Below are 9875 nucleotides of genomic sequence, written 5' to 3' on the forward strand. Positions count from 1 at the left end.
ATGCAGCTCGGATCTGGCATTGCTGTAGCTGTGGTGTAGGCTGGCAGCTGCAGCTCTGATTCTACCCCTGGCCCAGGAACTTCCATGTGCCACAGGTGTGGCTATACAAAAGAAAAAAAAAAGGATGAGTAGATAAACAACATGTGATCCATCTACATGGTGGAATATTACTCAGTCATAAAAAAGTGTGAGGCCCTGACACATGCTACAATGTGGACAAACCTCCAAAACATCATGCTGAGTTACAGAAGCCATATATGAAGTATGATCCCATTGATATAAAAGGTCCGGAGGCAGGCAAATCCACAGAGACAAAAAGCAGATGAGCGGCTGCAGGAGCTGGGTGAGGGGGTAGGGAGTGACAGCTTATGGACACAGGGTCTCCTTCTGGAGTACTGGAAATGTTTCAGAACTACACAGAGGTGGTGGTCGCACATCATTGTGAATTTACTCCATGTTACTAACAGCCAATCTTCTGTGCACAATGAAAAGAATTCCCAATGAAAAATCTGAACAGTGAAACATTAAAAGGCTTTTTGTAAACACCACACTGGTATCCTTGCCGCCCTTTGAGACATGAACCTTGATTCAGGGCCTTTCTCTCTTGCTCTCAGAGAAAGAAGGTGTGGGGAAGAGGGGGAGGCCACCAAAAATTCAGTGCTGGGGGCAAGTGGATAAAAGTGAATAAGCCACTCCCAAGGCCTGGCCAAGACCTCCAGCACGAAAAAGCCAGGTTCTGCCTATTAGCTTAGGGAACAATTCGGAATTGATCGGAAAATAAGGCGGCCGGGGGCCTCCAGAAAGTGTAGTATAGCTGCTTCGTTTATATAAGGCCATAATTTGAAGCCACATGTTTATCGGATGAAATCATCCTCAAGCTAAAAGGAGAAGGCTGGCGTTGCAGCAGAAATTAGTTAGGAAACACCATTTAGGAGTCAGTGCATTTCCACCCTTCCATGCATGATGCTGTTGGGAGGCTTTTTTTCTTTTTTTCTTTTGTCTTTTCTAGGGCAGCACCCATGGCATATGGAGGTTCCCAGGCTAGGGGTCTAAACAGAGCTGTAGCCACCGGCCTACACCAGAGCCACAGCAATGAGGGATCCGAGCTGACTCTGCAACCACAGCTCACAGCAATGTCAGATCTGAGCCATGTTTGCGACCTATACCACAGCTCACGGCAACACCAGATCCTTAACCCACTGAGCGAGGCCAGGGATCGAATCTGAAACCTCACGGTTCCTAGCGGATTCGTTGACCACTGAGCCACAACAGGAACTCCCGTTGGGAGTTTTTTAAAAGAAGAAACCATCACGCTAAGTTACGGGAAAGAGGAGCACACTGAGAAACGGCTACGAAAGAAGCGCGTTTCTCAGCCTCAGCAGCTCAGGGCTGGAGGAAAACTCCTGGGGGCCCCCAGAAGCTAGGAGAGACAAGGAAAGACCCCTTCACCCCTGGAGCCTTTAGAGAGAGTCACGGCACTGCTGATGCCTAGGGTTTGGACTTCTGGCCTCCAGAACTGCAAGGGAACTAATTTTTTTTCCTTTTCTTTTTTCATTTTGGCCACGCTCTCAGCATGCATTGGTTCTGGGGCCAGGGACTGAACCTGTGCCACAGTAGTAGCCAGAGCCACAGCAATGACGCCGGACCCTTAATTTCCTGAGCCATTGGGGAACTGCGAGGGAGTCAATTGCTACTGCTTAAGCCACTCAGTTTCTGGTACCAGTTTACAGCAGCCCCAGAACACGAGTCCAGGTGTCTGATGCAGAACATACTGGGTGCTCCCAGTGAAGCCACCTTCGGGGAGGGCCACCACTTCTTTTCTTCTTTATTTAAATATCCCTGGAGAAGCCCCTCCCAAACACCTTCTCAAGACTGTCCTTTTCTTCCTTAATTTGTCCCCCTAGGCCTTCCAGTCTGGCCCAACCAGTCTAAGCCCTGGGGAAAGGCCCTTTGGCAAGGATGTGCTGGGGCAGTCAGGACCATCCATCTCCCTGAGCTGAGCTTCTCTCTGGGGTCTGCGGTGACATCTCCAACAAGGCTGTCTTCTTTCAACATCCATACAGTCAACTAATGCTTCTCCACTTCCACCCCGGGGGCTGGCAGCCGGCAAAAGTGAGAGTGAGAGTGGTGTCTGGCTTTCAGGCAACTTGACAAATCAAACAACCAGTGATGGGGCATTTCCAATAGCAAGAGTGCTGCAGTGCGTCAGAGCAGCAGCTTTCAACCCTGGAGGTCATTCTGCCTGCCCCCCCGGGGGACACTTGGCAATGGCTGGAGACATTTTTGGTTGTCACCACTGCGGGGAGGGGAGGTACTTATGGCATCTGGTGGGCGGAGGCCAGGGATGCTGCTCAATACCCTACAAGGCGCAGGACAGTCCCCATGACAGAGAATGATCTGGCCCCGGATGTCAGTGGTGCTGCCATAGGGAAGAAACTGACCAGAGCGAGTGGTCATTTTGGACTAACCAGGAGGCAGAGAAGCGCTCAGAGGAATGAGCTGCTGAGGCCTGTGCAGTGAAAAGGGGGCGGATGCGCTGCGCTTGGCGATGGCAGCCCAAGTGAGGGCGGTGAGTGCCAAGGGCAGGGGCAGCCAGGGCTGGCCTCAGAACAAGGGGACTAGTGTGGCCAGCAGGGCCGAGGCTGGAGGGGGAGGGGCCAAGGTCAGGAAGGTCAGATCCCGCAGGGCCTTGCGAACGTGGGAAGGAGTCTGGATTTTCATGCAAGTCTGATGGGGAGCAAGTCTGGCTGGTTGGAGGCAGGGAGTATCCAGACGTGAGTGACATCAGGAAGGGATCAGCCAGGCCTAGAGTGCCAGGCAGACCGGGGTTGGGGGAGGGAGGCAGTCATCAGCTTCTGCAAGTGTGGGTATCAGGGGGAATGATGGTGGCTTGGGTCAGACCCATGGGACACAAGGGTTCTGATTACAAGGGGAAGGCAGACCTACAAAGCCCTTTGTGGGGCTGGGCTCCAGGTTCTTTCCGGTCGACCAGCAAGGCTTATAAAGACATGGAAGGCTGCCTGGGAAATAGGTATGGATGGGCAGAGAACCCTTTGGGAGCCCTCGTTCCAATCATACAACTCACCTTTCCATCATGCTCCAGTGGAAAGCTACCTTGAGAACCTAATACAGGCAGAGCCGCGGTGACAACACACAAAAGCCTTGGCTTGAGACAAGGCCAGGTAGCTCCCAGAGTATAAGGGAACACTACATTGCTTTTAATTATTTCTTTTCTTTTTATGGCCACACCCGAGGCATATGGAAGTTCCTGGGTCAGGAGTCAAGTTGGAGCTGCAGCTGTTGGCCTACACCACAGCCATGGCAACTCTGGATCTGAGCTGCATCTGCAACCTACGCTGCAGCTGTGGCAATGCTGGATCCTTAACTCACTGAGCAAGGCCAGGGGTTGAACCCACATCTTCACGGATACTAGGTTGGGTTCTTAACTTGCTGAACCACAAAAGGAACTCCTACATTGCTTTTAAAGGCAACTCAGATTCTCAGAGCCAGGTAGGGCTCTGGGGACTATCACAGGGGACTGGACTCGACTCTTCACCCAGGGGCTACCTGGCAGTGTCTGAAGATGTTTTTGGCTGTCGTAACTGGGGAGATGGCTGCTACTGGAATCTGGGGGGTGGAAGCCTGGAATGCTGCTCAGCTTCCAATGGGTAGGAAGGCCCCCACCACAGAGCATGATCCAGCTCCAGACGCTACCAATGCCAAGGCTGAGAAATCATTCTTTAAATCAGTAAGAAAAACGATGTTTGCATACTTTAGGGTCTCCCCAAGGGCTCACAGGCACACAAGGTGTTAGCATGATTCTGAGCCCATGTTCACCTGACTATACAATATTTACAAAGGAGTGAGAGAGGAGCTGGCCCTGTGAGGTGACTGCCCCAGCTGCTGAGGCCTAGAACCACCTGGTCAGGCCACTTTATCCACTCTAGACACCTGTCCCTCAGCTTCTCCATCTTCATCCAGGGACTGCCAGGAGGAAAGGGACCAGTTCTCTAAGGGTCTACAGGCTGGGCTAGGCTCTTACACTTTCTCTGTGGCACCCATTCCAATAACAGCATTTCCATGGGTCAGCTGAGGACCCCAGGGATCTTCCTGAGTAGTGGCCTCAGACCCTGGCACACTCTCCAGGAAATGAAAACCCCGGGTGTGTCCCTGAGAATCAAAATCTCAAAGTCTCCCCTCAGCATCCCAGGTTCTCTCTGCCCTAGAATGGGATGGAAAGGCTCTGAGATGAGCCGGAAGATGCCCCCAAAGCCCTGGGGGTGGTCCTGATGCTAATGCTGTCCTGATTTCATTTGAGAGGAAGTAGTGGCAGAGGTCCTGGGGGAGACCACCTCGTCAGTGCTCTCAAGCCCTCTCTGTCCTCCTCCATCAGCCAGCTCAAGCCAGACCCAGGCTCCCATGAGAAGCTCTCCTGGCCTTGGGCACCTCGCAGGCCTCACCGTGCTGGTAATCTGACTTCCGTGGGCATGACTGCTGGCTGGGTATCTGCGCTCTGGGCAGAGAGACAAGGGCTGCTGCCACTTCCTCAGTATCCCTGAGAGCCAAATCTGCACGTGGCTTTGTTAACACTTTTTTCAGAACGACTTTCAGCTCTTTCAGAAACTTCTTTTTGTCTGATCACCTGTGGCAGCAGCTGGTCGCGAAGTCACTTTGTTCCATGAAAGGAGTTGTTCTTGGACCGCCTCCTCCTGACCCAGGCAATACTGAGGAAAGGGACCCCTTGTATGCTTCAATTATAGACCTTGGCTGGCCCCAGGCGGGTATACACTGCCTTCCAGGCCTGGCTCTAAATACACTCCTTGTCAAGTCCCCCAAGATCTGCTCCCCGCCCCCCGCCCCGAGTCATGTTCTTGCCTCTCTATAGTCACCCCACGTATAAGGACATGTTCAAGATCTAGGAAATTCCCTAAGAGGGCACTTCCAAAGTTGATGTGGCCAAACCTGCGCATCTCCCCTAAGATGTTTATTTAAATGAATGAGACAAAACAAAACGGGGTTATTCTCTACTGGCACAATTATTTATCCCCAATTCCCTTATGAAATAAAAATGAAAGCTGTCTCTTACCCAGTGTTATGGCCTGAGTGGTGGTCCCCACCCCCACCCCCACCCAAATGAAGTCCTACTACCCAGGATCTCAGAATGTGACCGTATTTGGAGACAGGGCCTTCAAAGATGTGGCTCAGTTAAAATGAGGTCATTAGGGTGGGCCCTGATCCAAGGGGGTCAACTGGACACAGACCTGCACAGAAGTGAGATGAGGTGAAGACTCAGGGAGAAGCGGCCGACGACAAGCCAAGGAGGGAGGCCTGAATGCATGCTACCCTCATGGACCTTGGAAGGATCCGATTCTGCCCACACCTTGATTTGGACTTTGCCCCCCCGCCACGGCTGGGATCCAGGAGACAATATATTTCTGTTGCTTAAGCCACCCAGCCTGTGGGCTACTTTGCCACGGTGGCCCCAGGGAACTCACACGCCTGGCAGTGACAGTCATGAAATGCTTGGAGCTGGCTTCCCTCGAGCACACACAATTCGGAGAAACAGGGCAGAGCTGGGATGTAAACGAATGAGTCAGACCAGGACGGCTTATTCACTGCTCCGACTAATATTCACTGCTCCGACTAAGCCACAGGCTGAACCCTTGAATCACTACTTTATTTATCATCGGGCTCGGGCTCAAGAGTCTCAACGAGGAAATGAGTAGAACCCAAACTCATCGGCTATGTTTCTGAGACATGCCTAATCTCCAAGGCCCTTTCTGGGCTCAAATGGAGAAAGACAAGAGGCGAAGCGATGGGCTCTGCCCCGCAGCCAGCAGCAGGCTCGCTCATTGGGGGCCCCGGCAGTGCTCAGACAGAGCCCTTTGTTCTGTTCCTCCGTCTCTGGGATGAGGGCAGAGAGAAGGGCCTGTCTTGCTCGGTGGGGAGGCCGAGCAGGGGCTGCCTGGCACAGTTGGCTGGGATGCTGGGTGCACAAAAGGCTGGTGGATGGGGACTCAGGGGGAGGGCAGCATCCAGGAAGGGGTCGGCCAGCCCCAGAATGTGTCGTTTGCTCCCCTGGAGTGAAAGTGGCAAAGTCATGGTTGGGGATCAAGCAGAGGGGACTAGGCAAAGAGCAAAAGTTAGGCCGTCTGTGCTTGAGGATGGACCGACATCTGGAGCCAAAGAGAGCAAATGGGGAGAAGATAATGGGGACTCAAGAGCCACAGTGATCTGGAGCTACCTCTTTGAGAAGAAAACGTAATACTTCTAATCTTGGACAAAAAGCAACAATTTGTTCTAAGACAAGGACGGTTCCTACAGAAATCCAGGTCAGTTGGAAGACAAAGAAGAGAAAGACAATAGCATCTGCTGTGCCAGAGAGTGAGGCCGGCCCCAGCTCACCTCCTGTTCCTCCTCTGCTGAACATTCTTGGGGCGTACTGCCTAACTTCTCCCACACCCTGGTCCATTCCCCATGGTGCATCCTTTTTTTTTTTTCTTTTTTCTTTTTTTTTTTAATCAGGACTCTAGATTCAGAACCTCACAGACGGCAGATTTCAATTGCTGGCCTCTTTTCCCCACGCCTGCCCTTGGCAGCAATTCACCAGGAACCCAACAAATACTAAAGACCCACTGATGCAATGGTGGGTCTGGGGCAGGAACCAGATTTTACTACGGAGCAGTGGTTCCTGTCCCCCAGGGGACACACAGCCACATCTAGAGACACTTCTGGTTATCACAAAGTGGGGTGGGTGTGTACCACTGGCATCTCGTGTGTGAGGGCCAGGGATGCTGCTCAACATCCCATAGTGTACAGGGCAGCCCCCACAGTAAAGTATGACCCAGTGCCAGATATTAGCAGTGCTGTAGTTGAGAAACTACTGCTCTAGCAATCTGGTCTAGAGTTTGAAGTCATTAATGATCCTTCATGTTTCTAGAAAGCACGAGGAGCCATCTCTGATGTCATTACCTGGCTGAACCTCAGTTTCCATATTGAACAAACAGGGACCAGGATCCCCTTGCTGTCTGCTAGTTGGCAAAATAAAAGAGTTGGGTATAAAAGCGTCTATTGCAGAAGATGCTCAATAAAAGAGCTGTGCAGGGATGTGCTTACATGGCTCCCTCTTTGGGCTTGGTTTAACATCTCCATATCCTTCAAGACTTGGCTTGGGGCCAGCCACTCCTTCTAAGGAAAGTTGTCAGAATCCCCCATGCCCCAAGTCTTGCACTGGTTGTTCCTGATTCTGTTCCCACAACTTCTTGTCACCTGTTGGTGCAATAACCAACTACTCTGAACTCCATTATTCCTGTGGGCGAGTGCCCACTAGAATGTCCCTCCTCTAGGTACAAGGGCTCATCTCTGTCCCTGGGACCCAGCCCACAGAGCTTGGCACAATCAGCCCTCACTTAACAGAACTCCAGGCCCACCCGAGACACATGACTTCAGAGAAACAAGGAAAGGGAAGCAGCAAGTTAACAAGCCCCTTTGAGGAATGAAAATGGGTCCCTCAGTGAAACAGAAAGGGGAGAATCCCAAGTCCCCACCTGCTTCTCTGAGTCACAGGCCTGGACCTGAGAGAGGATCTTACCCAGGGATTTCCAATCAGAAGGACATAGCTGAAACTTTGGACAGGTATGATGTGCAAAAGCACATTTTGGCACTGCTGATTTTCTATATGGAAGATAAAGGAGCAGTAAGATAACTGTTTTCAGATATAAACTGTAGGATGGAAAGCTGAACAAAAGGGGGAAAAATCACTGCAGTGGGGATTCCCCTGTTGGGGGCTGTATAAAATTAGAGGGGGCTGTGTGCTGGAGATGCCGAGGTTGGGTTTCAGAGTTGAGAAACAATGATTAGGCCAATCTGTTTGTTTTGCAAGAAACAAAGAGACTTGACCAAGGTTAGGACCGCCAACACAGGACCCTCCATGAGAGCCTGCCTGGCTATGCTCCTGGTGCAAGGAGGAAACGACTACAGGGCTGTGGAACCAGAAGATTCTGGTCTGGTTTAGGGAGGGGAGGGGGGAGGGGGGAGCAGGGGAGCGTCCTGGCCAAGGCAAGCCCATACTCAAAACCTGCAGGAGGCACGGCTGGGGCTCTAATCATGGGTTCTGGCCAAGTGAGGCTGGGAGCCTTGCTTATGGAAGGTTCCATAAGGGCCAGAACATTCTGGAAGTGAAAGGGGTGGTTATCTTTCTGTAGCCCTCTTTACATTCAGAATCTGAAGCTATCCAGATTCATGTCCCGAATGCGTTAAAAACCCAGGCTCCCTGGCCCTTCTTGCAGATCCCAGACAAGGATTCACAGGGTTAGGAAATTAATGCTGATCAAAACTATTTAGTGCAAGGCCCCCACCAGACCCAGGCATATCGGACACAACTTTCTGGCTGCCCATGTCACCTCCCACTGCTCCTGGATGCCTAAAGAGTCTGGAGACTCCAAGACCAGAATATACCTCAGGAAGAAAGGAGCGGGTACCCACCAAGTGTAAGGCACAATCTTCCCACCAGCTCCCACCTCAGACAAAGAGGTACAGGAGAGGCTTTCCCTTAAAGACCCCTGGCCTACAGGGCGCCTGCTGGCTGCTATGCCTCTCCCAGGCTGAGCAAGCTCAGAGCCGCTGGGGGACAGATTTCCTGTATGTCGTTTTACCCATTTAAGTCCAAGGATGCAACTCGGAGGAGGTGGTGACAGCTTAGCACATGCGGGTTCTGTGCACACCCACCCCCCTCCCCGCTGAAACCCAGTTCCGGTCCCATAGCGGGCCCAATAGCACCTTCCTTGCTCTCTAGAACCCCCGGGCTCTGGCCAGCCCTGTCTTAGGAGGAGAGTGTTGGGTTTTCAAGTCCTGAATACCACCCAGAAGGCGCTGGGACTAGCCTGGCTCACCCAGCAGTTGGGGGCAAAGTCAGGAATAAGATGAATCAAGAGGGGGACAGGAAGGCCCTCGAATCTCCATGGGCTGCACCCCAACATCGGAACCGGGCCACTTTAGTCCTTTCATTTCCTTTAGTCTTTTCCTTCCTCCCCTCCTCCCCAGGCGCTCCCTGGACCGGACCTCAGCTGTTTCTTGCCTTGACTTCTACCCCCGCTTCTGCCTCTCCTCCCCTCCCCCATTTCTCCTCTTACCAATTCGGCCAGCCACCGTACCACTGGGTTCAGAACCCCTCGCGTTTATTGAGCAACCACTGAGTCCTAGGCACTGCCCTCCCTCAGGCACTATTCCTCTACCTCTTCAACCGCAGGAAGACGCCCCCAGGCCGTCCTGCACCCCTTCCCTCCCAATCGCACCCCGACTGTTCCCCCAGCGGCCTCGCTCCTCTCAACCCCCAGCTTGGGCCTCTCAACCCCGCCTCTTTGCCTCTCCCCCTCCCAGCCCCATTTCCTGCGACCCTCCAACTACCACTTAAGCCACGTCCTCCACAGAGAAGCTGCTCAAAGCCACAAGATCTGCCTCCACACCCGCCCAAAAACTCCTTCACCAGACTCATCACATCAACTTTCCTTCATCCTCCCATTCCCACTCCGTCTCCTGCAAACCCTCCGCGACACCCACGCTCGTTCCCGCCCCCTAGACCCCTGCCTTCGCGCCCCCCCAATAACCCTCAGATCCGTCCCTCCACAAGGCAGCCCGCCGATGAGAGCTTCAAGATCGAACACTCAACCCGCGGCCGCCCGGCACTCACCTGGGCCTCGGCCGCCGCGCGCCGCCGGTCCCGGGCCGGATCCCCGCCCGGCAGCCAGCCCGCTGCTCCTCGGGCCGCTCCGCCCCGCCGCGCCCGCGGCTCCCCCGCGCGCTCCCGCTTCCGGGTTCCGGAGGGGCGGGGTCCGGGGGGCGTGACGCCAGCGCGCTAGGGGGCGGGGACCCCTAAA

At 53.3% G+C, this 9875-nt stretch overlaps 1 protein-coding gene across 1 annotated transcript in view; it reads right to left on the reverse strand.

Annotated features, from left to right (window-relative positions):
* Window positions 1–9791, reverse strand: part of MYO9B (myosin IXB) — a 111875-nt gene extending 102084 nt beyond the window's left edge. The window contains 1 exon segment of the mRNA XM_021083575.1: window positions 9689–9791. The gene's annotated coding sequence lies outside the window, so the exon portion shown is untranslated.

This window comes from Sus scrofa, chromosome 2 (assembly GCF_000003025.6).
Source record: "Sus scrofa isolate TJ Tabasco breed Duroc chromosome 2, Sscrofa11.1, whole genome shotgun sequence".
NCBI lineage: Eukaryota > Metazoa > Chordata > Mammalia > Artiodactyla > Suidae > Sus > Sus scrofa.